The sequence below is a fragment of the Schistocerca gregaria genome, chromosome 2 (assembly GCF_023897955.1).
Source record: "Schistocerca gregaria isolate iqSchGreg1 chromosome 2, iqSchGreg1.2, whole genome shotgun sequence".
Taxonomy (NCBI): Eukaryota; Metazoa; Arthropoda; class Insecta; order Orthoptera; family Acrididae; genus Schistocerca; species Schistocerca gregaria.
In genome coordinates this window covers 353,324,341-353,350,902 of record NC_064921.1, presented here as the reverse complement: position 1 = coordinate 353,350,902, position 26,562 = coordinate 353,324,341, and the positions used below count along the sequence as shown (strand labels likewise).

At 45.8% G+C, this 26,562-nt stretch overlaps 1 protein-coding gene across 2 annotated transcripts in view; it reads right to left on the bottom strand.

Annotated features, from left to right (window-relative positions):
* The window catches only part of LOC126337043 (zinc finger protein 395), a 495,494-nt gene that overhangs the window by 234,179 nt on the left and 234,753 nt on the right, over positions 1-26,562 (bottom strand). The window lies entirely within an intron of this gene.

The following is a 26,562-nucleotide window of genomic DNA, read 5'->3' as shown; positions in this document are numbered from 1 at the left end:
GTTTTGAGGCATCAAGGGATCACTAATTTAGCATTGGAGGAAGCGTGGAGGGTAAAAATCGTAGAGTGAGACCAAGAGATGAATACACTAAGCAGATACAGAAGGATGTAGGTTGCAGTAGGTACTGGGAGATGAAGAAGCTTGGACAGGATAGAGTAGCATGCAGAGCTGCATCCAACCAGTCTCAGGACTGAAGACAACAAGAACAACAATACCTCGGCAGCCTCTTGTCGAAGGCGGTGTGAGTAACATCGCCCCCGGAAGCGCTGTACTGCGAATACTATAGGTACCACAAGAAATTGTAGAGAAGTTGGGGTAACTTTAGACTCGTCTGAGGTAATGGGTCGACTCTCCGTTTACAGCGGCACCGCCTAGACGTGGACACTGGTCGCAGCTTCTCTCTCGGCCAGTTGAAAACGTTGCTACTCGTGCCATGGTCCTATCCTTTAACGGAGACACTTTTCTACGCTACTTTAGCTGGTGGTAGGTACCTCGAGTTTTACCACCTACGTAGCAACTGACCACTACTGACGAAAGATTCTATTTGATCATGAGATGTTTCAAGGTACTGCTGTGCATGACTTAATGCCCTCTAATATGAAATATGAGTGTAATCTGGAGATGAGTGCGTGTGACACTCTAGAGTTCTCGCTTTGTTCAGTCTAGTAAGAAGAGTTGCAAAACCACCGTAAACAGTCGTAAGTGCGCGAAAACTACTTTAATTTTGGTAGAAGGTTTTGTCACTTAAGGTCGTATCCGCATTACCTGTACATTAGGTGTGATGCATACCTTCCAGTCATCACCTTATAACGATGGCTTTTTTTTTAGATGTGCGATCACTGTCATACTAGATTCCCCTAAAAACTGGAAGCGGTAAACCACGCAGAAACTGAGTGAGGATATACACTCCTGGAAATTGAAATAAGAACACCGTGAATTCATTGTCCAAGGAAGGGAAAACTTTATTGACACTTTCCTGGGGTCAGATACATCACATGATCACACTGACAGAACCACAGGCACATAGACACAGGCAACAGAGCATGCACAATGTCGGCACTAGTACAGTGTCTATCCACCTTTCGCAGCAATGCAGGCTGCTATTCTCCCATGGAGACGATCGTAGAGTTGCTGGATGTAGTCCTGTGGAACGGCTTACGATGCCATTTCCACCTGGCGCCTCAGTTGGACCAGCGTTCGTGCTGGACGTGCAGACCGCGTGAGACGACGCTTCATCCAGTCCCAAACATGCTCAATGGGGGACAGATCCGGAGATCTTGCTGGCCAGGGTAGTTGACTTACACCTTCTAGAGCACGTTGGGTGGCACGGGATACATGCGGACGTGCATTGTCCTGTTGGAACAGCAAGTTCCCTTGCCGGTCTAGGAATGGTAGATCGATGGGTTCGATGACGGTTTGGATGTACCGTGCACTATTCAGTGTCCCCTCGACGATCACCAGAGGTGTATGGCCAGTGTAGGAGATCGCTCCCCACATCATGATGCCGGGTGTTGGCCCTGTGTGCCTCGGTCGTATGCAGTCCTGATTGTGGCGCTCACCTGCACGGCGCCAAACACGCATACGACCATCATTGGCACCAAGGCAGAAGCGACTCTCATCGCTGAAGACGACACGTCTCCATTCGTCCCTCCATTCACGCCTGTCGCGACACCACTGGAGACAGGCTGCACGATGTTGGGGCGTGAGCGGAAGACGGCCTAACGGTGTGCGGGACCGTAGCCCAGCTTCATGGAGACGGTTGCGAATGGTCCTCGCCGATACCCCAGGAGCAGCAGTGTCCCTAATTTGCTCGGAAGTAGCGGTGCGGTCCCCTACGGCACTGCGTAGGATCCTACGGTCTTGGCGTGCATCCGTGCGTCGCTGCGGTCCGGTTCCAGGTCGACGGGCACGTGCACCTTCCGCCGACCACTGGCGACAACATCGATGTACTGTGGAGACCTCACGCCCCACGTGTTGAGCAATTCGGCGGTACGTCCACCCGGCCTCCCGCATGCCCACTATACGCCCTCGCTCAAAGTCCGTCAACTGCACATACGGTTCACGTCCACGCTGTCGCGGCATGCTACCAGTGTTAAAGACTGCGATGGAGCTCCGTATGCCACGGCAAACTGGCTGACACCGACGGTGGCGAAGCACAAATGCTGCGCAGCTAGCGCCATTCGACGGCCAACACCGCGGTTCCTGGTGTGTCCGCTGTGCCGTGCGTGTGATCATTGCTTGTACAGCCCTCTCGCAGTGTCCGGAGCAAGTATGGTGGGTCTGACACACCGGTGTCAATGTGTTCTTTTTTCCATTTCCAGGAGTGTACAATGGGCAGCGTAACCTAGGCAATATTCATATCCTACATAGTTATCCTCCTGTCTGCTATTTAAAAACAATAGTATTTAAACCAAAATGGAAGCTGTCAACGTTGAATTCAAGTTTTATTCGAAAATTGTTGATTTGTAATGTAAAACAAGAGCCTTTTCTGGCACACCAGCTCTTTGGCACGTCACTATCGATTACCCGGCTGCACTGCGATAGTTGCCCCTGTTGTGATCTGGGGACTGTTTGCCGTCGCGGCAGTTGGGGTCGAACTCGCTACGAGGCTGAAGGACGTGCTCGCGGGGAAGAAAGAGGAAAACACGCGCGCTCGGCCAGCAGCGGCGCGGCCGCTCTACCTTGCAAGACGGTCGCAAGTTTGTGGTGGACCTGCCTGATGTCAACTCCTGGCGCTGCTCGTCGCATTGCCTTGGTGCCTGTTTTTTCCGAGAGACCCATCCCTCGAGACCATCTCGAACCGCGAAGATGTAAGTCATTTTGGTGCCTTCGTTTCGTTGAACGGTTCGCATTGCAGCAAGTGTACTTGTTGGCTGATTACCCTAACGTACGTGTTGCTGAAGTAAGAGCAACCGGCAAGATGTGTGACCGCATGGAGAACAGCAGTCACTACTGCCTTTAAAATATCAGTGTTCCCAAACGAGATATTAACTGTAAGGTATTGAAGATATTAGGTGATAGTCGTAATTTTCTGCATACCAAGCTTAGACAATTGGCAGCTACATTGTAGACCTACGCAACCAAATTAAAGTGCACAAAACCTAGTATCGTTGTGAAATTGTGCATTTGAATAACGTGATATTATCTTGAATCTTTTTCCATTTCATCTTTGTACACATTGTCGGCCTTAATCATATGTAGAAATATTGTTTGGCAAACTATGAGAGTGTAAATGTCTGATAGTATATATTCAGCATTGGATTTGTGTACAGTTCTTACTTTAAATGTTTTACAGCATTGATATTGATGTATAACTTGTCATTTCTATTGAAAGCATTTATTGGTTCTTCATTTATATATTATATTTTATATTTATATTTTATTGATGTTTCCTTGGTGTTTGCTGTGTTTTCTGCATTTTCTTTGTGTTCCAGCTTTCTGCGTGTTGGGGTGTGTGAGAGCGGCGCCACGTTCTGCTTCGGTGCACAGGACCTGTGACGTGTCGTCTGATGGGAAGTGACTCTCGGTTGGGCCCCGGCGTTTAGGTGATGTTTTGGACGGCTGGTCTGCTGCTTCCGGCATTTTAAGTTAAGTCACATTTCGCCCAGGGCAGCCTGGCGTCACTGCCCGTTTGGTGCCATTTAACCTGTTATGTATAGGTGAAAAAAAGGGGTTTTTAAATTTGCTTGTGAATAAATTGTATTAATTAACTTGTTGTGCTCCTTGTGTTGTTTGGGTTCGTAACCAATTGGCGTCCTTGTAAATCACTTTCATATTGCAAATTATTGCCTTTTTTTTTTTTTAAAAAAAGACTGTGCCACCTTTTAAAATCACGTTCAGATTGTAATTTATGTATTTAGGGTATTGAAATCTCCATGGCTCATCTTTTAAGCCATACGATTGTATATTTGATATTGTCTTAAACAGGCCACGTGTTCATTGCCTCTTATCTGTTTTATACTCCCGACTTCCTAAGTCACAGGGATGCTGCAGTAAAAATAAAGAACAAAATACAAATTTATTGCATAGCGCTAGAAAACGATGTTTACTGAAGAGAAACGAGAATAAAAAAGCGGCGACAAAAACCAAAAATACCTGTATATCAACCATCGTTTCGGCAATTCGTCGAACTCTTATGTTTCTTTCCCTACCAATGCTACTGGTAATCGTACATTTACTACGTCTTTCCTGTAGCGTACAACAACTACCTGTAGCGGGACTTTGAATTTCACCGCACTACACTCGTTCCCTCAGAAATAAATTATGGGGTCGCAGCTGTATGAGCGCTCGACGGCAGAGAAAATAAGTAAGAAAATGAAGGTACTACAATTGTAACTTTTATGTCTCTTGAGAGCGGAAGCTTAACTTACTTATTAGCTAGTCTTAGTCGGATGAAGACGAAAAAACTTACTGATGTGCAGACGTATTGTGGAAGTTTGTATGAACTTCGGAAGATGGAAGCAGCAATGTAAAATACATTGCATTCAGTATCAAGATGATTTTGACTTTTATACATTAGTAATTCCTGGACAATGATATTTATTGCAAAATTTCGGAGCAGCTAAGACTTTTCGCGCAGAAATGAAGCAGGAGATTTTTGGAGAACAAGACCTGGACGCCGCACGAGAGAAGACATGTTGACAAACTTATCTACGCAATTTCACCCTGTTAATCACATTTTGTTATTCTCTGTTCTCTTTCAAATAATTTTTGTAGTGGAAATCGGTTTGACTTTTGCTCAGAAACGCCACAAGGACGACCCCAAGAATAGCTTTTCCCAATCACGAAGTCCGATAACTTTTCTGCAATACGAAGTCCGATTTGCATTTCATTCTTTCTCTTTTTCACGGTGATTAACGATTTTGAAACCCCCATTTATTCACCATTTCTTCCCACATTTTCAATCTTTTCTTTGCTTCTCTCTTTCTTTTTTATTAACCACTACATACCGAACCCTTAGTTTCAAACGACAGAAGTGGACAGCGGAAGTTACCGGTAAGCGCCGTACCAAGCACGTCCGACCAACTGCGAGGGGTATTTGGGGATAAAATCCTGGGAAGCGATGTTTCTCCGCGGTGTGGAAAGTAACGAGGGAGGAGGTGTGCCGGCCAAAGACGTGGCAGCGGCGCGCGAGAGTTTGGCGGCGCTCCGGAAGCGGCTCCGCGGCCGCTGCCCGCATCCTGCCGCAGCACCGCAGCACCGCACAGCTGACGGCTGCCTCAACGCGCGGCGCGGCCCACGCCTGCGCCAACCCAACTTGTCCCCAGCTACTTTCACGAACGCAAGCACGGTCGTGATCGCTACTCATAAACATGCGCGCTGAAAGAAATGAGCGAGACCGACGCAAACGCATTGGTAATTCGTCAGCAGAAAGCCGTGCCAGCCACTACATTCCAGTAAAGATTGCTATGTAATACGGGCACGCACAGCTGCACAAATTCTTCGAGCACACGTGACCTTTATGTAAGTCTGCAGGCTTTCGTGGCCGTTGTCACTGAAGTTAAAATCTTCTGGGTTATTATGCCGCGCCATGTTTCTTCTAAAATGTTCGACGTTTCGACCCCTCTGCTGGGATCTTCCTCAGGATCTTCCTCAGGATCTTTTGGTGTCCACTACTGCTGGAACACTGTCTGAGACGAGCGTCGCGTCCACTTATAAAGGGGGGGGGGGGAGTTTTCTGGCGTTCGTGCTGGAGAAGTGATAGTATTGGTTAAAAGTCATTGGTGGGCCATAGACGTAGGCTAATATTCCCACCCCGATGCAGAAGAAGGAGCGTTGGTAGCTTATCTCCTGTGGATACCATTGGCGGTCCATCGTCATTGGCTACCTCGGCGGACAATAATATTTTGGGTAAACATTCCCCTCTCTTGCTCTGTCCGTTTTGAATCTAGCCACTGATGACGACCAACCAACGGCGGTAGCAGGCATTTCAACCAATAACCCTTCTCCAGCATAAGTGTGGACTAGTGCCTTTCTATACAATGACGATGGACCGCCAATGGTATGTACAGGAGATAAGCTACCAACGCTCCTTCTTCTGCATCAGAGCGGGAATATTAGCCTATGACTATGGCCCACCAATGGTGGCCATATGACTTTTAACCGATACTATCACTTCTCCAGCACGAACGCCAGAAAACTCCCCCTTTATAAGTGGATGCGACGCTCGTCTCTGACAGTGTTCCAGCAGTAGTGGACACCAAAAGATCCTGAGGAAGACCCCAGCAGAGAGGTCGAAACGTCGAACATTTTAGAAGAAACATGATGCGACCTATTAATCCAGAAGATTTTAACTTCATACGTGACCTTTACTTAGCTTGAATTTATCGCGAATCTCTCCCCCAGCGCAAAGCCCCAAGCGGCTGGAAAAATAAATAAATAAATAAAAAATAAAAATAAAAACACAGTTGACTCATGTATATAAGAAAGGTAAAAGAAGGGACGCGCAAAATTACAGATCAATGTCCCTAACATTCGTTTGCTCCAGAATTTCGAACATATTCTCAGTTTGAATATAATAATTTTCCTTGAGAGTACAAAGCTTCGTCGATAAATCAGCGCGGTTTTAGAAAGCATCGCTCGTACGAAACTCAAGCTTGTCCTTTTCTCACACGATGTCCACAACTATTCACCAACGTACGAGCATGTGGAATAGGTTCCCACATACGTGAAAAGTTCGTAAGTAACAGAAACCAGTACCTTGATCTCCACGGAGATTGTTAATCAGAGACAAGGGTACTGTCAGCAATGCCACAGTGAAGTGTGATAGGACTGCTGTTATTCTCTACATACATAAATGATCTGGTTAAGGGTGTCAGCATTGAGTGATGGTAGGAGGCTACGAGAAAAGTTAGACAAAATGTCTAGTTGCGGTGACGAATGGCAGCTAGCCCAGAAAGTGGAGAAATTTAAGTTAATGCGGATGGATAGGAAGATCGAACCCATACTGCTCGGTTAGAGTATTAATAGTGTCCTGCTTGACACTGTTGCGTCGTTTAAATATCTGGCCGTAACGTTGCAAAGTAATAGGAAATGGAACGAGCATGGGAGGGTTGTGGTAGGGAAGGCGAATGGTCGACTTCGGCTTAACGGGAGAATTTTAGGAGAGAGTGTTTCATGTGTAAAAGAGATCACATGAGGACGCTACTGCGACCTATTCTTCAGTACTGCTTAAGTGTTTGGGATCAGCACCAGATCGGATTAAAGGAAGACATCGCAGCAATTCAGTGACGAGTTGCATGTTGTTCGAGCCTAGCGGTAACAAATCCAGCAAGTAATACAGAGTTGCTTCGAGAACTCAGATGGCAATTACTGGAGGGAATGCGACTTCTTTTAGAGGAGGACAACTGAGAAAATTTAGAGAAGCGGCATTTGAGCCTACTGCAGAGCGATTCAACTGCTGCCAACGGACGATTCGCATAAGGACCACGAAGATAAGAGAGATTCGGGCTAGTACAGAGACATACAGATACTGATTTTTCCCTCGGTGTGTTTGCGAGTGGAAAGAGGAAAAGAAACTACTAGTAGCGGTACAGGGTACCCTCCGCCGCGCACCATACGGTCGCTTGCTGGGTACGTATGGAAATGTAGAAGCGACGCAGACAACAGAGCCGTACCACTGGACCACGGCAGTTTGATTAACTATTGGCATGACAAATGACGAAGTGTATGAGAGAAACGGCATCTTCTGGTTCAGGGCACCAGCTTGGTTAGCCTCCGTTCGGGCAGGTAGTAGAACGCCCAGATGTCAGGGAGGCTGTACGTCGGCCATCACGCCAGATGATGGTGTCGTGGTTCAACACTGAATCGATCACACCCCAATTTTATCAACCATGCACCGAAATATCAAGCAATCGGTGATCAGTTATATGTCTGTTAATATAATATTACAATATGACGACACACCCAAGCTACCCTTAAACAGTGAAGAATGTTTGACGCTACCTATGGCGTCTAATTCAGCGTCTAATTCACCTGCGAAATAAGCTGGAGCATACCGCAGCGCTATATGGAGGCCATGAAAAACGTTTCTAGAATTTGATTCTTTGTTGTCGACAGGATAGTTTGAGCTAGAGCTTCCGTGGACAAAGATATTGTGGGTAATTGCCTCGAGACATACTGTTCGGTCGAAGAGATTAAGAGAAACTGTGGAACACCTAAACCACAGTAGATAGACTAGGATTTTAACTGCGCACATTCCAGATACAATTCTAGAGTTTTAACTACTGCAAAAATTCATTTCGTGAATTCAGAGATCGTTTGGACAGAAATGGTATAAATCGACGAATAGAAAAAATTTACGTCATGTTTAACTGACTCCATGACTTCGTTGCGTTTATAGCAAGAAACGGCCTTGCCAGAAAGTGGAGAAGCGGTCTTTTACCTGGTATTTACCGCCCATAAGCTCAACAGCCAGCCAGCCAGCCAGCCTGCCTGCCACCAAAAGCCGTGCTTTGTTTTGACTATTACCATGCAGCCACATGCTTATTACTACCAAGAAACCAGTGCCTTCTTTCAAACTGCAGCGTTGAGAGTTTTACAGTTTCCAGCTATCTGTTATGTGGAAAAAGAGAAATGAAATATGTAAGGAGAGCCCTGTGCGAGGAAACACATGCACAAAAACAAAAGTGCGTCACCCACAACAGACGTTTTTTTATGATACTTTCTCCACTGACTGTACTTTATAAAAATTAACATTTCACTAACGTAATGTCGATCTTTAAGCCAATTTCAAGCTGTCAGATCTTCAACATTAGCGTTCACCAACGTGAAGTAAGAACATTAAAAGGGCTGAACTTAGACGGCTTCTGTCTACGTTGAATGCGCTATAGCATTACTTTCGCTTTATTAACTTTTATTGATTTCACGCTTGACTGAAACATTCAGTTGTTTTGACAGCTGCTAACGTCATGTGGAAATTAGAAAATACCGAAATTTCAATAGTGGAATTTCAAATAATAAAGCACGATTAGCACCGAAAACGGCACTCAGACCTACTTAAGGTGACTGAAAAACCAAGACAAACGCAACTATACTCTTTCTTCATTCTGTAACAATTTTTATAAAGCAGCTAGGTTTCATTTCCGTTAATACCTGCTCCCTCTGAAATAATCCGAGTCTGAACTTGAGATGCCAACATGATTCACTGTCGGTAACCAGTAAAACTATGTAGGAGTGTAGTCAGTCACGTGAGGGGAAACTCAGGGTCTTCTTGAGGGATAATCAGCGGTTTGGTTCCGTAAGCCGGGTCTGACGACACTCAATGTGCCCCTTAAAAGGCGTAACCAATCTTTCTTTTATGTGCTATGCCGCTGCGGTTTCAACTAGCGCTCAGGAGGAAGAGCGTTCAGGGTCTAAATTACTGTAGGCTACAAGCTTATTAGAGTCAGGAGTAATTGAAAACGGAACACAAGATCAGACTGGACTAGGATGAGAAAATGATCGAGATCTTAACTGATTAAGAAAATTCAGCGATGACGTTCATCACAATGGTGGGATAAGGATTTGAGCCCCGAGGTGCAGAACACGAATGGAAGGAAGATTAGGATTTAGTATCCCGTCGTCGAGTTTCTTTAGAGACGGAGAACAACCACAGATTGGAGAAAGGATACGGAAGGAAATGGGCCGCTCCCTTGCAGTGGAACCACCCCGGGATTCATCTTAAGCGGGTTGGAAAAAATCATGAAAAACCTAAATCTGCATGGCCGGACGGGTATTAGAAACACCTGTACTCTGCAAGCCATTTCGCGGTGTGTGGCGGAACGTATTTCTGAAAGCAATATGTTTTCCCGTCTTTCTTATTTCATTCGCCAATAGCGCGTGGGAAGGAGGATTGTCGGCAGACTTTCGCATGAGCTCTAATTTCCATGACTTTCTCTTTGCGGTCGTTTCGCAAGACGTACGTGACACGAAGCAATACTTTGCTCGACTCTTCTCTGAACGTACGCTCTCGAAATTTCAAAAGTAAACCTTTCCCTGATGACGTCTTGCAGCATCTGCCACTGAAGTTTGTTGAGCATCTACGAAAAGGTCTCTACCCTACTAAACGATCCCATGACGAAATACTGTCCTCTCCTATTGATCCAACCAGCCCAGACTGATAAGCGATACTCGCGAATAGATCTTACAAGTCTTTTGTAAGACACTTCCTTCGTGGATGAATTATATTTCCTTACGATTTTTGCGACGAATTTCAGCCTGGGATCTGCTTTCCTTCAATTTGTGTTTATGGTTACTGCACTGTAGAACGGACCTGGTGGTTACTCCTACGTTTTCTACGGTGTTACCTTTCCAGTAATTTTTCTCCAATAGTGTAATTGTCAGACTTCAAGAAGAATATAATAATTCCAATCCCAAAGAAAGCAAGTGTTGACAGATGTGAAAATTACCGAACAATCAGTTTAATAAGCCACAGCTGCAAAATACTAACACGAATTCTTTACAGACGAATGGAAAAAACTGGTAGGAGCCGACCTCGGGGAAGATCAGTTTGGATTCCGTAGAAATATGGGAACACGTGAGGCAATACTGACCCTACGACTTATCTTAGAAGCTAGATTAAGAAAAGGCAAACCTACGTTTCTAGTATTTGTAGACTTTGAGAAAGCTTTTGACAATGTTGACTGGAATAATCTCTTTCAAATTCTGAAGGTGGCAGGGGTAAAACACAGGGAGCGAAAGGCTATTTACAGTTTGTACAGAAACCAGATGGCAGTTATAAGAGTCGGGGGACATGAAAGGGAAGCAGTGGTTGGGAAGGGAGTAAGACAGGATTGCAGCCTCTCCTTAATGTTATTCAATCTGTATATTGATCAAGCAGAAAAAGAAAAATTCGTAGTAGGTATTAAAATCTATGGAGAAGAAGTCAAAAGTTTGAGGTTTGTCGAGGACATTGTAATTCTGTCAGAGACAGCAAAGGACCTGGAAGAGCAGTTGAACTGAATGGACAATGTCCTGAAAAGAGGACATAACATGAACATCAACAAAAGCAAAACGAGGGTAATGGAATGTAGTCGAATTAAGTCGGGTGATGTTGCGGGAATTATATTAGGAAATGAGAGGATTAAATTAGTAAATGAGTTTTGCTATTTGGGGAGCAATATAACTGATGAGGTCGAAGTAGAGAGGATATAAAATGTACACTGGCAATGGCAAGTAAAGCGTTTCCGAAGAAGAGAAATTTGTTAACATCGAGAATAGATTTAAATGTCAGGAAGTCGTTTCTAGAAGTATTTGTATGGAGTGTAGAAATGTATTGAAGAGAAACATGGACGATAAATAGTTTGGACAAGAAGAGAATAGAAGCTTTCGAAATGTGGTGCTACAGAAGAATGTTGAATAATAGATGGGTAGATCACATAACTAATGAGGAGGTATTGAGTAGAATAGGGGAGAAGAGGAGTTTGTGGCACAACTTGATGAGAAGAAGGGACCGGTTGGTAGGACATGGCCTGAGGCATCAAGGGATCACAAATTTAGTATTGGAGGGCAGCGTGGAGGGTAAAAATCGTACAGGGAGACCAAGAGATGAATACACTAAACAGATTCAGAAGGATGTAGGTTGCAGTAGGTAGTGGGATATGAAGAAGCTTGCACAGGATGGAGTAGCGTGGAGAGATGCATCAAACCAGTCTCTGGACTGAAGACCACAACACCAGTGTAACTGTACAGTAGTGGACTTTTTCCTTCTCCTGTGGATGCACAATTTGTTACAATTAATTTACGTTCATGATCAACTGGCAATCCCCGTACCAATCATCGGTCCTCTGCAGGTATTCCTGCAATTCGCTGCCGTCTTTTTAAGTTGCTACCATCCTTCAGACATCTGAATTGTCTGCGTCCCAGAGACACTGTAAGTAGTAACGTCCCAGTCAGATTTCCCCGTGTTAGTTGTGAAATTACCTTTATTTTTGTCAATTTTGTTCCATTAAGAACGACGTGTCGACTTCTGTCTAGAAGGACAACCCGCACCCATTCACGGTTGTGGTCTGCACTAACACCAATGGCTGTATACGGCCGAGGGACTGCCTAGCAGCACACGGTACACGGGACAACTGTCGTGAAGCGGCCAGCGGTGGCGACGCTATGTTCAGCGGCGCGTCCGTGGGAATGGCCGGCTGCCACGCGCCGGCATTGGCCCACTTGCTGGCGAAAGCCGTGCCTCAGCTGGCCGTCTTCCGGCGGAAGGTCGCCGCGGCCTGACGTGCCGGCCGCTGGCCGCTAGCCGCTAGCGTGTCGCAAGCCCTTGCGTCACCTGTTCCTGACTCCGTTACAGAGATCCTGGGATCACACTCATCTTTCCATTGCCCTCAACTGACTCACTAGGAACCACTGGCAGGAAAATTGTACCCCATGTGACAGACCAACCGAACACTTGCATAAACTATTCTCAGACCAGTTACAACTTTACGGGAGGTACACGACGTATAACAGCAAAGAGGCAGACCACCTGGCTGGCTGACAACAGAATCTTAAATTTTCTGTTTTAGTAGTAGCACAGCGTTGTGCTCAGCGTGTTTGTCGTCCCGGGTATATATAACTTTCAAAATCATGGTCACGCCAACATTTCACGGCCACTGACACGAGACATGCTACCTTTGATTTGCTTCTGTAGCAGTCGACAGAAATTTCCGTAATGCTCGTTGCGGTGGAAAATTTGGAAATTTGTGGTAAGGACTGTGGGACCAAACTGCTGAGGTCATCGGTCCCTAGGCTTACACGCTAATTAATCAGCCGGCCGGAGTGGCCCACAGTCTGGAACCGCGCGACCGCTAAGGTCGCAGGTTCGAATCCTGTCTCGGGCATGGCTGTGTGTGATGTCCTTAGGTTAGTTAGGTTTAAGTAGTTCTAAGCTCTAGGGGACTGATCACTTCAGAATTTAAGTCCCATTGTGCTCAGAGCCAATTCTTTCTGTTTAACATTTACCGGGAACGTTGTAATTAAAGAGCACAACATCAAAAAGACAGCGATCAGGTTGCTGTATATCTAATCTTATAGAACGAGGAAGGGATCAACATTGTTAAAGTTCTCTTTTCTTGCTAACCCTTAATTTTAACTTAGAAACGAAGGACTAGGCATTTTCTCGCAGTTGTTGAAGAATGCCCCTGGAGAAACTAAATTAACGTAGGAGGAGCTGATCGACTACTTCTCGGTGGGACCACAAACTGATAAATCAGAATAAAAATATCATTCCACCAGGCAGTAATTTAGTGCTTTATTGAACACGACTAGTTACTGGAGTTGCTCGCTCTCAAGATCATAACAAAACACCTTAAAGAAATGAAAGTCAAAATATAATAATATACACTCCTGGAAATTGAAATAAGAACACCGTGAATTCATTGTCCCAGGAAGGGGAAACTTTATTGACACATTCCTGGGGTTAGATAAATCACATGATCACACTGACAGAACCACAGGCACATAGACACAGGCAACAGAGCATGCACAATGTCGGCACTAGTACAGTGTATATCCACCTTTCGCAGCAATGCAGGCTGCTATTCTCCCATGGAGACGATCGTAGAGTTGCTGGATGTAGTCCTGTGGAACGGCTTGCCATGCCATTTCCACCTGGCGCCTCAGTTGGACCAGCGTTCGTGCTGGACGTGCAGACCGCGTGAGACGACGCTTCATCCAGTCCCAAACATGCTCAATGGGGGACAGATCCGGAGATCTTGCTGGCCAGGGTAGTTGACTTACACCTTCTAGAGCACGTTGGGTGGCACGGGGTACATGCGGACGTGCATTGTCCTGTTGGAACAGCACGTTCCCTTGCCGGTCTAGGAATGGTAGAACGATAGGTTCGATGACGGTTTGGATGTACCGTGCACTATTCAATGTCCCCTCGACGATCACCAGAGGTGTACGGCCAGTGTAGGAGATCGCTCCCCACACCATGATGCCGGGTGTTGGCCCTGTGTGCCTCGGTCGTATGCAGTCCTGATTGTGGCGCTCAACTGCACGGCGCCAAACACGCATACGACCATCATTGGCACCAAGGCAGAAGCGACTCTCATCGCTGAAGACGACACGTCTCCATTCGTCCCTCCATTCACGCCTGTCGCGACACCACTGGAGGCGGGCTGCACGATGTTGGGGCGTGAGCGGAAGACGGCTTAACGGTGTGCGGGACCGTAGCCCAGCTTCATGGAGACGGTTGCGAATGGTCCTCGCCGATACCCCAGGTGCAACAGTGTCCCTAATTTGCTGGGAAGTGGCGTGCGGTCCCCTACGGCACTGCGTAGGATCCTACGGTCTTGCCGTGCATCCGTGCGTCGCTGCGGTCCGGTCCCAGATCGACGGGCACGTGCACCTTCTGCCGACCACTGGCGACAACATCGATGTACTGTGGAGACCTCACGCCCCACGTGTTGAGCAATTCGGCGGTACGTCCACCCGGCCTCCCGCATGCCCACAATACGCCCTCGCTCAAAGTCCGTCAACTGCACATACGGTTCACGTCCACGCTGTCGCGGCATGCTACCAGTGTTAAAGACTGCGATGGAGCTCCGTATGCCACGGCAAACTGGCTGACACTGACGGTGGCGGTGCACAAACGCTGCGCAGCTAGCGCCATTCGGCGGCCAACACCGCGGTTCCTGGTGTGTCCGCTGTGCCGTGCGTGTGATCATTGCTTGTACAGCCCTCTCGCAGTGTCCGGAGCAAGTATGGTGGGTCTGACACACCGGTGTCAATGTGTTCTTTTTCCATTTCCAGGAGTGTATATAATTACACTGGATGTAGTGTGTTCCCAAAAACAGTGACTTCCCACAACGGATGTGAATGCTCGTAAATCATCCTCGTCAAATAAACTGTCCAGTCACATTAATGTGAGCACATGTCGAAACCCTGCATAACCACATTGCAGTGCGGATCGCTGCGAAACGCTCAAGTAGAGGGACAAGGACGTTCTGAAAGGTACTGACAAGGATGCTTTCTTGACTGAGCATCCACGGCGCGAACAGCCTCATAGAGGTAGTCCCACAGATGCTCGATTGGTATTAAATTCTGGGACTTTTGTGGTCAGCCAATTACGACGAACTCATCCGTACACAGCGAGCTTTGAGACACGTTCTGTTGTTCAGCTGGTAGATGCCATCATGCTGAGTAAAAATAGACCGCATGTCCCCTAGGATAGCTGCATAAATGCGGTGATCCGTTGTGCCTTCCGGAATGACGATATCATCCAGAGGGTACTCTCCGGCCTGGACCCTTCCAAAAATTGTGTTTACTTTCAGACGTTTCATGCCGCACACGTCAGCGGCCGTCCGTCCGATGCAGCATAAAATGTGATTCATCTCAAAAGGCCACCTGCCGCAGCTCAATGGACGTTCAGCTGCGGTTTTGGCGTTCAAATCCCAGCCTTCGTCGCCGATGAACAGCAGTCAGCATGGGTGCATGAATCAGGCGCCTGCTGCAAAGGCCCATATGCAACAACGGTCGTTGAACAGCCGTTGAGCAGTCACCGATGATAGCCCATTGGTTCATCTGGGAGGTTAGTTGCCCAACAGTTGCACGTCTATTCAACCGTACACCCCTATCATCCGTGGGCCGTGGTGTACAACATTTGCCTCGGGGCCGGTTTTGGGTTGCGCGATTTTACCATGCGAAGCACAGCGGCACAAGAAGAGTTAAAAAACTTAGCCGTTTCAGAAATGCCTCCATCCTTGGCCCGAATGCCAATAATCATACCCTTTTGGACGTCAGGTAAAACGCTCCGTTTCCGCATTACGGCAATGCCTGGACTATTTTCCTCGTCCCATCGCCAATATGCAGGATCTAAAATACACGATTTTAGATCGTGCACACTCTAGAGGATGATATAATTATCTACTTCTGCTGTCCGGAATCATTGTTTTTGAGAAAACAGTACACCTATAGATGCGGTGCAGTTGTATAAACTTTTCTACTTTGATCTTCATTTCATTATGGTGTGTTGCTATGCACATGATAAGAACCAGAGGTTGTAGAGTGTTTCAGGAAGAGCATAAAGGAACAATTGACAAGAATGGGGGAAAGAAATACAGTAGAAGAAGAATGGATAGCTTTGAGGGATGAAGTGGTAAAGGCAGCAGAGGATCAAGTAGGTAAAAGGACGAGGGCTAGTAGAAACCCTTGGGTAACAAAAGCAATAATGAATTTAATTGATGAAAGGAGAAAATATAAAAACGCAGTAAATGAAGCAGGCAAAAAGGAATACAGACGTCTCAAAAATGAGATCGACAGGAAGTGTAAAATGGCTAAGCAGGCATGGCTAGAGGACAAATGTAAGGATGTAGAGCTTACTTCACTAGGGGTAAGATAGATACTGCCTACAGGAAAATTAAAGAGATCTTTGGAGAAACGAGAACCACTTTCATGAAAATCAAGAGCTCAGATGGAAACCCAGTTCTAAGCAAAGAAGGAAAAGCAGAAAGGTGGAAGGAGTATATAGAGGGACTATACAAGGGTGATGTTATTGAGGAGAATATTATGGAAATGGAAGAGGATGAAGATGAAATGGAAGATATGATACTGTGTGAAGAGTTTGACAGAGCACTGAAAGACCTAAGTCCAAATAAGGCCCCGGGAGTAGACAACATTCCATTAGAACTACTGACGGCCTTGGGAGAGCCAGTCCTGACAAAACTCTACCAGCTGGTGAGCAAGATGTATGAGACAGGCGAAGTACCCTCAGACTTCAAGAAGAATATAATAATTCCAATCCCAAAGAAAGCAGGTGTTGACAGATGTGAAAATTACCGAACTATCAGTTTAATAAGTCATGGCTGCAAAATACTAACGCAAATTCTGTACAGACGAATGGAAAAACTAGTAGAAGCCAACCTCGGGAAAGATCAGTTTGGATTCCGTAGAAATGTTGGAACACGTGAGGCAATACTGACCCTACGACTTATCTTAGAAGCTAGATTAAGAAAAGACAAACCTACGTTTCTAGCATTTGTAGATAGGAAAAAGCTTTTGACAATGTTGACTGGAATAATCTCTTTCAAATTCTGAAGGTGGCAGGGGTAAAATACAGGGAGCAAAAGGCTATTTACAGTTTGTACAGAAACCAGATGGCAGTTCTAAGAGTCGAGGGGCATGAAAGGGAAGCAGTGGTTGGGAAGAGAGTGAGACAGGGTTGTAGTCTCTCCCCGATGTTATTCAACCTGTATATTGAGCAAGCAGTAAAGGAAACAAAAGAAAAATTCGTAGTAGGTATTAAAATCCATGGAGAAGAAATAAAAACTTTGAGGTTAGTCAATGACATTGTAATTCTGTCAGAGACAGCAAACAACTTGCAAGAGCAGTTGAATGCAATGGACAGTGTCTTGAAAGGAGGATATAAGATGAACATCAACAAAATCGAAATGAGAATAATGGAACGTAGTCGAATTAAGTAGGGCGTTGCTGAGGGAATTAGATTAGGAAATGAGACACTTAAAGTAGTAAAGGAGTTTTGCTATTTGGGGAGCAAAGTAACTGATGATGGTCGAAGTAGAGAGGATATAAAATGTAGACTGGCAATAGCAAGGAATGTGTTTCTAAAGAAGAAAAATTTGTTAACATCGAGTATAGATTTAAATGTCAGGAAGTCTTTTCTGAAAGTATTTGTATGGAGTGTAGCCATGTATGGAAGTGAAACATGGACGATAAATAGTTTGGACAAGAAGAGAATAGATGCTTTCGAAATGTGGTGCTACAGAAGAATGTTGAATAATAGATGGGTAGATCACATAACTAATGAGGAGGTATTGAGTAGAATAGGGGAGAAGAGGAGTTTGTGGCAGAACTTGACAAGAAGCAGGGATTGGTTGGTAGGACATGTTCTGAGGCATCAAGGGATCACCAATTTAGTATTGGAGGGCAGCGTGGAGGGTAAAAATCGTAGAGGGAGACCAAGAGATGACTACATTAAACAGATTCAGAAGGATGTAGGCTGCAGTACGTATTGGGAGATGAAGAAGCTTGCACATGATAGAGTAGCATGGAGAGCTGCATCAAACCAGTCTTACGACTGAAGACTACAACACAAATGTGCAATGTTCGTAGGTAGTAGTACTTTATTAAGCACTATTTTAAAATACAGCTTCCTGGAATGATCAATTTCCTCACAGAAGCACCTGAATTTCAATAAATGTTTCTCCGGAATGTCTGTGCAGTGTTTTAATCTCTGAGTTCTCTCGTTTGGTCACAAAGGAAAGTAGTGACAGATGTATGACATCTGGATTGAGCAGTGCCTTGTTGCGTCATCTCATTGACGCTACTCGTTTCCTTTATCACTTAGACGTACAATAAGAAGTCCAACACTAGCTGTAGGTCCAAACCAAACTGCTCAAAAGATGCCTTTCTGTTGCGACGGGAGACTTCGCGGCTGAGTTGCGTGCTGGGACGTACACCACTGACGGACCCGGCAGCAGGGGCGCCCGCACTCACACCGCCAGCAAACTGGCCCGACCCCAGCATTTACAACCACTGCTGCTGCTGCTGCTCCCCGTCTCTGAACCGGTTACTGCGCCTCCGGCTGCCACCATCCCACAAGTGTGCTAAGGGAATCGGGAATGATGATGGATTCTCGTCACATTTGTTTGACAGTTTTGTCAGCACTTGCTGATTTATTTCGTTTGCCAGTCATGTGATACTTTAACTGTCTTCAGAAATATAATCCTGGTAGATTGCATTGGATTGTTTGGGGGAAGAGACCAAACAGCGAGGTCATCGGTCTCATCGGATTAGGGAAGGATGGGGAAGGAAGTCGGCCGTGCCCGTTCAAAGGAACCATCCCGGCATTTGCCTGTAGCGATTTAGGGAAATCAAGGAAAACCTAAATCAGGATGGCCGGTCGCGGGATTGAACCGTCGTCCTCCCGAATGCGAGTCCAGTGTGCTAACCACTGCGCCACCTCGCTCGGTAATCCTGGTAGAGATACATCCTCTTTCAAAATAGTCTGAAGCTCCTGGTGACCATTCGTGCATCAGTTTTTCTCCTACATTCCTCGCCGAATGCCGCAGGGGCGTACGAAGCTGGGAAAATGAAAATACACTCATCAAATTTATGCCTCATCAAATGTAATGTAAATATTTATTTTAAAAGATGATGACCGAATTTTCCTCCATTAAGATCTGTGAAATAATTGCAAAATATTTAATTTATTTTCTACGTCGACAGAGCAACGCGGCCGCATATACAAGATGTTTAAAAATGAATGTCGGAGTTTTAACGCATTATAATACTTATTAAACTTACAATTACAAATGAAATGTGAAATGAAAGAACAGCTCAAACAGTTTTCCCAAGAACCTTATAAATGTTCAATGTGAGCACCATTTGTCACATCAGGTCTATAGCCGGGTTCTCCCCAAACGTTGATAAGTGTGTATTCAGTGGTTGTAGCAACAGCTGCTTCAATCCGTTTTCTTAATTCAGGGAGGTCTGCTGGTAGGGCAGGCACGTACACACGATCCTTGTTACAGCCCCAAAGGAAAATATCGCATGGCGTTACCTCGGGTGAACGTGGAAGGCCTGCAAAGCAAGCCCTGTCACTGGGCCCCTTGCGGGCTATCGAGCCCTTGGGTACACTGAAGTTCAACCTATCGCGTGCTTGGTCACATTGAACATTTATAAGGTTCTTGGTAAAACTGTTTGAGTTGATCTTTCACGTGACATATCATTTATAACTGTAAGTTTAATGTAATAAATATTATAAAGCGTTAAAACCCCCATATTCATTTACAAACAACCTGTACTTCTTTCCGAGAGGACCATCACCTTGCCGGTCAGACGGCAAGCGGCCACGAGAGGATTCCGCCCTTTCGTTCGCGTTTCCTGCGACTATTAATACGACTATGTAATTGTAAAATAAAAAATACCAAATGAATTACATTAGTTTAATCTTAGTAATATTCAATCCTCAAACTGTCTATGAATTGAAGGATTGTCCGCCGTAAGATGCAACTGTACCAGGTCTACATAGTCTGTAACTGAAGTGTAATATTGCAGAAGATAGCAAATTATTTTCAGTGGAGGGAAAATACTAATTTCGTAGTTTGAATCAGATTATTTTGCCAGTCTGTTTAGCGGTTGATGTTTAAAAAAATTATGATAAATGACGTTGCAGTCTTTTCCATAGTACGAAATACGTATGTGAAAAGATTATATTCAGGAATTAGTAAGCTTATCCGCGAGGAAGATTCATCTTCGAAAATAGTAACCTATTTAGTAGAGTTATAAAGTTTATGCTCAAAAAGGAATGAATGTAATGTAAGGAACGTAAATATGAATACAGGAGAATCTAATATAATGAATGGATTAGTGAATCTTGGAATTCTCGACAGTGTTTAGTAAAGAGGTAATCTTGAATGACGTAACAGCAACGAAAAAGAAACAGCTATTCTGATACTATTTTCCGAGGTCGTCGTACAAGCTACCATTGTATCTTGATGCTAAGAAGAAAGTAGCCCTGCGAAAACATGCAAATCATAATATACCTGTACCTTCTCCTCCTCCTCCTCTCTCTCTCTCTCTCTCTTTTGTGGTTATCCCGTATCTGACGGGTGCCTGTGTGTTAATCTGGATTTGGCTATGTTAGTGGTAGAGGGTGGCTGGATGCCCTTCCAGTCACCACCCCATTTGTTTACGTTTAGAGTTATCCACATGCAGGTGTGATAACGTTCTCAAAATCCTTGGAAGTAGTGTTACTGACTCAGGACGTGGGTACCAGGCAGGTGTTCACCAATTCGAATGTGGGAAATCCACAAAAAATCTCCATCCAGGCTGGCCGGAACAACGGCCCTCGCCGTTAATCTGCCGGGCTGATTCGATCGGGGCCGGCGCGCCTGTTATCTGGGCGGATAAAGAATATCCACCTACTAGCAGACAAACCTAGCATCGCCCGGATAATAATTTTCCCAGTTTTCTATTTGAAATGGAAACAAAGTGATATCTGCTTTGTAGCATAATATCCCAGACAGTTTCTGTACGCTGAGCGCAGCTGCGTCGTGTGTCTACAACGCGATTTTATTAACGACTCTATGGCAACGCCTCTCCAGAGCTATATAGACGGTTGTCGTTTGCGGTTATAGCCGTTTGCGTTTCACACTCTAAAGCTGTCAAAAGAGCTGCCAGGTGTCAGGGGTTTCCTTAAGTTGAGTCGACTAGAGGAGTGTCTTATTAGTTAAGACTAAATGTCTTCAAAAAAGTTCACGCATGATGCGCAGTTTCTTCACACATCTCAGTGTTTATTATGTCATACCTCGTGAACTATGTTTCGTACAAATACGTAGTTGGTAGGTACATTCAGCGGCAAACGTGGATACTGTCTGCGAAATATGTTGCTAATAGAGTTAGCAGTGAAAAAGTAATGAACTTGAAAGTCACGTACAATGCTGCAGTTTTTCACTCATCTCATTGTCTATGATGTCATGTCTCCTGAAGTGCGAGGGTAATCTCAAAAGTAAGGTCTCCTATTTTTTGTGTAAGTACAGAACTCTGTTTGTGTGTCACGTGGTCACAGTGTTATGAAGAGTGCTTCACGCACTGTGTGTGAACATGCGCACGCGGCGCTGAGGCGCTCAGTCTTGCCTTGGCAGCCGTTGAGAGTGGAGCTCCCGTTGGATGTTACCGCCAAGTGCGAACTGCGCGTAGTTATTCGGATTTTGAAGGCAAAGGGCACTGCACTCCGTCTTCAGGCTACGAGTGGCCTACCGGGACCATCCGACTGCCATGTCATCCTCAGTGGAGGATGCGGATAGGAGGGGCGTGGGGTCAGCACACAGCTCTCCCGGTCGTTATGCTACTATTTGGTCGAGTAGCTCCTCAACTGGCAACACGAGGATGAGTGCACCCCGAAAAATGGCAACAGCGCATGGCGGCCTGGATGATCGGGAAGGGCACTGCGCCGATTGAAATTCATCGCCAATTGACTGGAGTGTATGGTGAGTCGTGCACTAATGTCAAAAATGTTCGTAAGTGATGTAGAGTGTTTGCAGCTGGTCGGACCGAAATTCATGACGAACAGCAGGGCGGGGAGCTGGTATGAGATGGGCATACAAAAACTACCACAGCGTCTACATAAATGCTTCGACAGAAATGGTGATTATGTCGAAAAATAGCTAAATGTTCAAGCTGTAAACTGACGTAAACCATTGTAGAAATAAACAGGTCTATATACTTATAAAAAAAATAGGAGACCGTACTTTTGGGCCGGCCGGGGTGGCCGAGCGGTTCTAGGCGCTACAGTATGGAACCGCGAAACCGCTACGGTCGCAGGTTCGAATCATGGCTCGGACATGGATGTGTGTGATTTCCTTACGTTAGTTAGGTTTAAGTAGTTCTAAGTTCTAGGGGACTGATGACGTCAGAAGTTGAGTCCCATAGTGCTCAGGGCCATTTGAACCATTTTGAACCTTACTTTTGGGATTACCCTCGTATGATAGGCAGGTGGTTATTACCCCTACAGCGATTGTTGCCTAAGAGCAAGAGATACGCACACCAAGTTTGGTTGAAATCGGTCCAGTAATTTAGGAGGAACAGAAACACGCTACCCTGGTCTCCTACGTGACGGAACTGTTGGGCAAAGCAGGAGTGAGCAGAGAAAGTCAGCTCCGAGCCGAACACGCGAGCTGAGCAGAGATGGAGCAGGAAGCAGGGTAGTAGCGCTAATAGGAAACGACTGTACACATCTCCAGAGGCTAACGGATGGGGCAGTTACACACATGACGCACCGAATGCACTCGCGTTCTGCCCGCGACAGCCGCTGCAACAGTCGGCCGAGAAAGAACACAAATACGCGGAATCGGCGCGGAGGTAAACAGAGTGGAAAGGCCGGTGCTGTTAGGCAGAGCACAATGCGCCGACATCGGAGAGTGGTGCGTGAGGAACACAGCGGCCGGCGGCACGTGCTGGGAGCCCGGGTTAGCGCACCAGTTGCCCGCCCAGCTGAGACGGAGCGAGCGTAATCGAAACGGGAAGTCTCCGCGACCGTTAGCCTCGTTATGAAGCGCGCGTCTTTCATAGGCAACACCTCCCGCTATAGGACCCGCGATAGCGGCACTCGGCTGTTTCTTGCCGCCTCGTATTATTCCCGCCCGTATTGAATCGGTTCTGGATGAGCGAGAAGATGCTGCAGTTAAACGCGCCACAGAAAAGTTATTAGGTGACTCGGTCCGTGGGTTCACTAGGATTCCAATCAAATTCATCAAATACAGAGATGACTGTCTAAATAATTCCACGTCACCACACATCAGTAGGTATTGGAACCCAGTCGCGGAATTCCGGCCGGAGTGGACGAGCGGTTCTAGGCGCCGCGGTCCGGAACCGCGTGACCGCTACCGTCGCAGGTTCGAAGCCTGCCTCGCGCATCGATATGTGTGTTGTCCTTATGTTGGTTAGGTTTACGTAGTTCTAAGTTCTAGGGGACTGATGACCTCAGAAGTTAAGTCCCATAGTGCTCATAGCCATTTGAATCATTTGAACCAGTCGTGGAATAGTTATGATAGATCTAAGAAATAGGGAACATCCAAAGAATAGCAGCACGTCTCGATACTGCTTCATTTAGTAAGCGCCAACGCGTCACAGGATGCTCAGCCAACTCCAGAGGCAGACGATTAAAGAGGCGTTCTGCATTACATTGTGGTCTACTGCTAAAGTTCCGAGGGCGTACATTCCTAGAAGAGTCAACCAACATACTGCTTCCTCCTCCGTATATTTCGCGAAAAGACCATGAAGATAAAATTAGAGGGATTTGACTAGAACTCGTTCTTCCCACGAACCACACGCGACTGGAACAGGAAAAGGGGGAACTGACACTAATACTCAAAGCAAAGTATTGAAACATATATGGAACGATAAACAGGTTCAAAAATGGTTCAAATGGCTCTGGGCACTATGGGACTTAACACCTGAGGTCATCACTCCCCTAGAATATAGAACTACTTAAACCGAACTAACCTAAGGACGTCACACACATCGATGCCCGAGGCAGGATTCGAACCTACGAACGTAGCGGTCGCGCGGTTCCAGACTGAAGCGCCTAGAACCGCTCGACCACTCCGGTCGGCGATAAAAGGTACTTCAGAAACAAGACACAAAAAATTACAAAGTTATGACCGTCCCCACCCTACCCTAAGGAACTGAGTAGTGGGTGGCTTACAGACGACGAAGTAAAGTCCACGAGCTGACTTGAGATTTAGTACGGCTAGCAAAAGCTGTACTACTGTAGACAGATTAAGAAACAGCTGCGTTAGGAAGGAATTAAACATATTAACGCGAGAAACAAAACTGAAGACAACAAAAGGAACTGGAGTAAGCGTGTCACAAAAATGGACTGCAACAGACTACTTTCACAAATTCTAATTCGGTAGGCCGAAGACGTCTGGGAACAAAAAGAAGAGATGGACGCAGTAACAGGAAAAGGCTTAGTACGAGAAGTGAAGAAGAAGAGTTCTGGGATAACGTATACCGCAACAGGATTATGACAGAAACAGGAAGCGAACATTTATTCAAATTTAGTGACCTCAAAAACTGCGTTTATTCAATCAGTATCCTTCTGAATCCTAAACGTAGTTCGTTACTTGTTGGAAGTGACCTTCTAGGAACTTTCCACGTCAGAGAAAACATGGTCTTGTTCAACAATAGTTCTAATGAACACACACGGTCACAGACGGCACTGTCCATGACTGATTGATTAAAACCTCTTTCTTCCCTCCCTGGCAATACTTTCCTCGAATTTTTGTTGCTAAAGCTGCTGGAAGGTGTCGCTCTGGACAGTAAACGAATGGACGCCATCAAACGTGAGGAATAATTGTAGGGATCATAGGGTAGCTGCGTTGGGAAACACACGGAATGGTAAAAGTATTCCGTGGCATCACGAACTGTAGCATCTGTTCTACTTTGTCTGGTCTTTTTAGTGCACAGTGATTCGGCTTTCCCACCCATCCCGAGTATCGATAGATCAGATACCAGGGCGTCATACTACGGTGGCAGCTTGCGCTTCGCCTGCGGAGGGCGACGCCTCCGGCGTCTCACATATGCGCTTCTACTGACGCGACAGAGTCCGTAAATACCGCGAGGCCCCTCCATACGCGCCATTGATAGTACAGCGACTGCCTTGCCCGTGTTTACGTTTGTCGATTCGGATCGCTGCCTGGACTGATTGCGCACGGCTTACGACGACTTTGGCTACGCTCTGGACTTTGCTCCTGGTTAGTCGTTCACTTCGCCTCATCCACCACAGGGACTGCCTGTTTGATCCACCAGTCTCCGCATCACTGCTAGTGCATGTTATCATAAACAGTGTTCCACCTACGACGAGTACGACAGAAAAGTCTTCTTTCTAGGTGGACATTTGAATAATTTCGCTATAATGCGACACGACAAACATTACTCCCTCGCCCGCCTCTCCCCCCCCCCCCCCCCCCCAATCCAAATTCTGTGATGTTGGTGAAATTAAAGCAATTTTGGCGCGTACATACGGGTATTAATGATCATTCTTCCCAAGGAAAATAACAACACGGAGGTTCTGGAATGCACTCCCAGCTATTGGGATACTGTTGTTAAGGAAGCAGTTGGCATTAAATTAGCGAGTAAACTTGTGAACAGAGGCAGAGTTTTTTCTTAAATTCTGCGTGGAACTGTGCTGTCTCCCTTGCCAAAAAGAGAGGGACATAGTCAATACTACCTTACCTGCTGTCCGCTAATTTTTACTAGCGATAAGTTCTGGTGCGAGTCGCCTTTTGATTCGTTTGGTGGTCTAGCGTTTACTGTGTGTGTTACTTTTTCCGAAACTGCTCTGCAAACTGAGTTTTTAAATTTCCTTGTCTGACGTTCCGGACGACTTGGCCGATTGGGAAGAAGACATTGGATATAAAAAAAGTGAAGCAGAATCGTCGGAAGATAGTCAAGTGGAATACGTCCAAGAAGAATCCGGCGAAGCTACCGTTGCCAACTGATTTGGCTGAATCAGACGAGCCGGACGGTGTGACCGAGCTGTTTTCGGCGCTTCAGTCTGGAACCGCGCGATCGCTACGGTCGCACGTTCGAATTCTGCCTCGGGCATGATTGTGTGTAGTGTCGTTAGGTTAGTCAAGTTTAAGTAGTTCTAAGTTCTAGGAGACTGATGACCTCAGAGCCATTTGAACCATTTTGAATTAGACGAAGAAGACAGAGCACAGTGCTCAGACTTTCATTTACCGAGGACCAATGATAAATTTTAAGGATCTCCGGGTCCAAGCATATTTCCCAAAGATACAGAGAGCGTCGAGGATATCGTAGAATTATATATTAGGAACGATCTGTCCGAATATATTAGCAACGAAACCAACAAGTTCTACAGTCAGAATTGCATTAGAAGGAAAGTGGATTTAAAAAATGCCAAATTTGTCCTCGTTATGGGACCCGAACTTAGAAAATGGTTTGGGTTTCCTATCCTTATTGGAACTGTAAAAAAAAAGCAAGGATCGATGATTATTGATCAACGAATCCGTTGATACACACACCGATATTTCGCAAAACGATGTCCCGCAGCCGATTCAGACAAATATCATTATTACATTTTTCCGACAGCAACAATAAACCGGATAA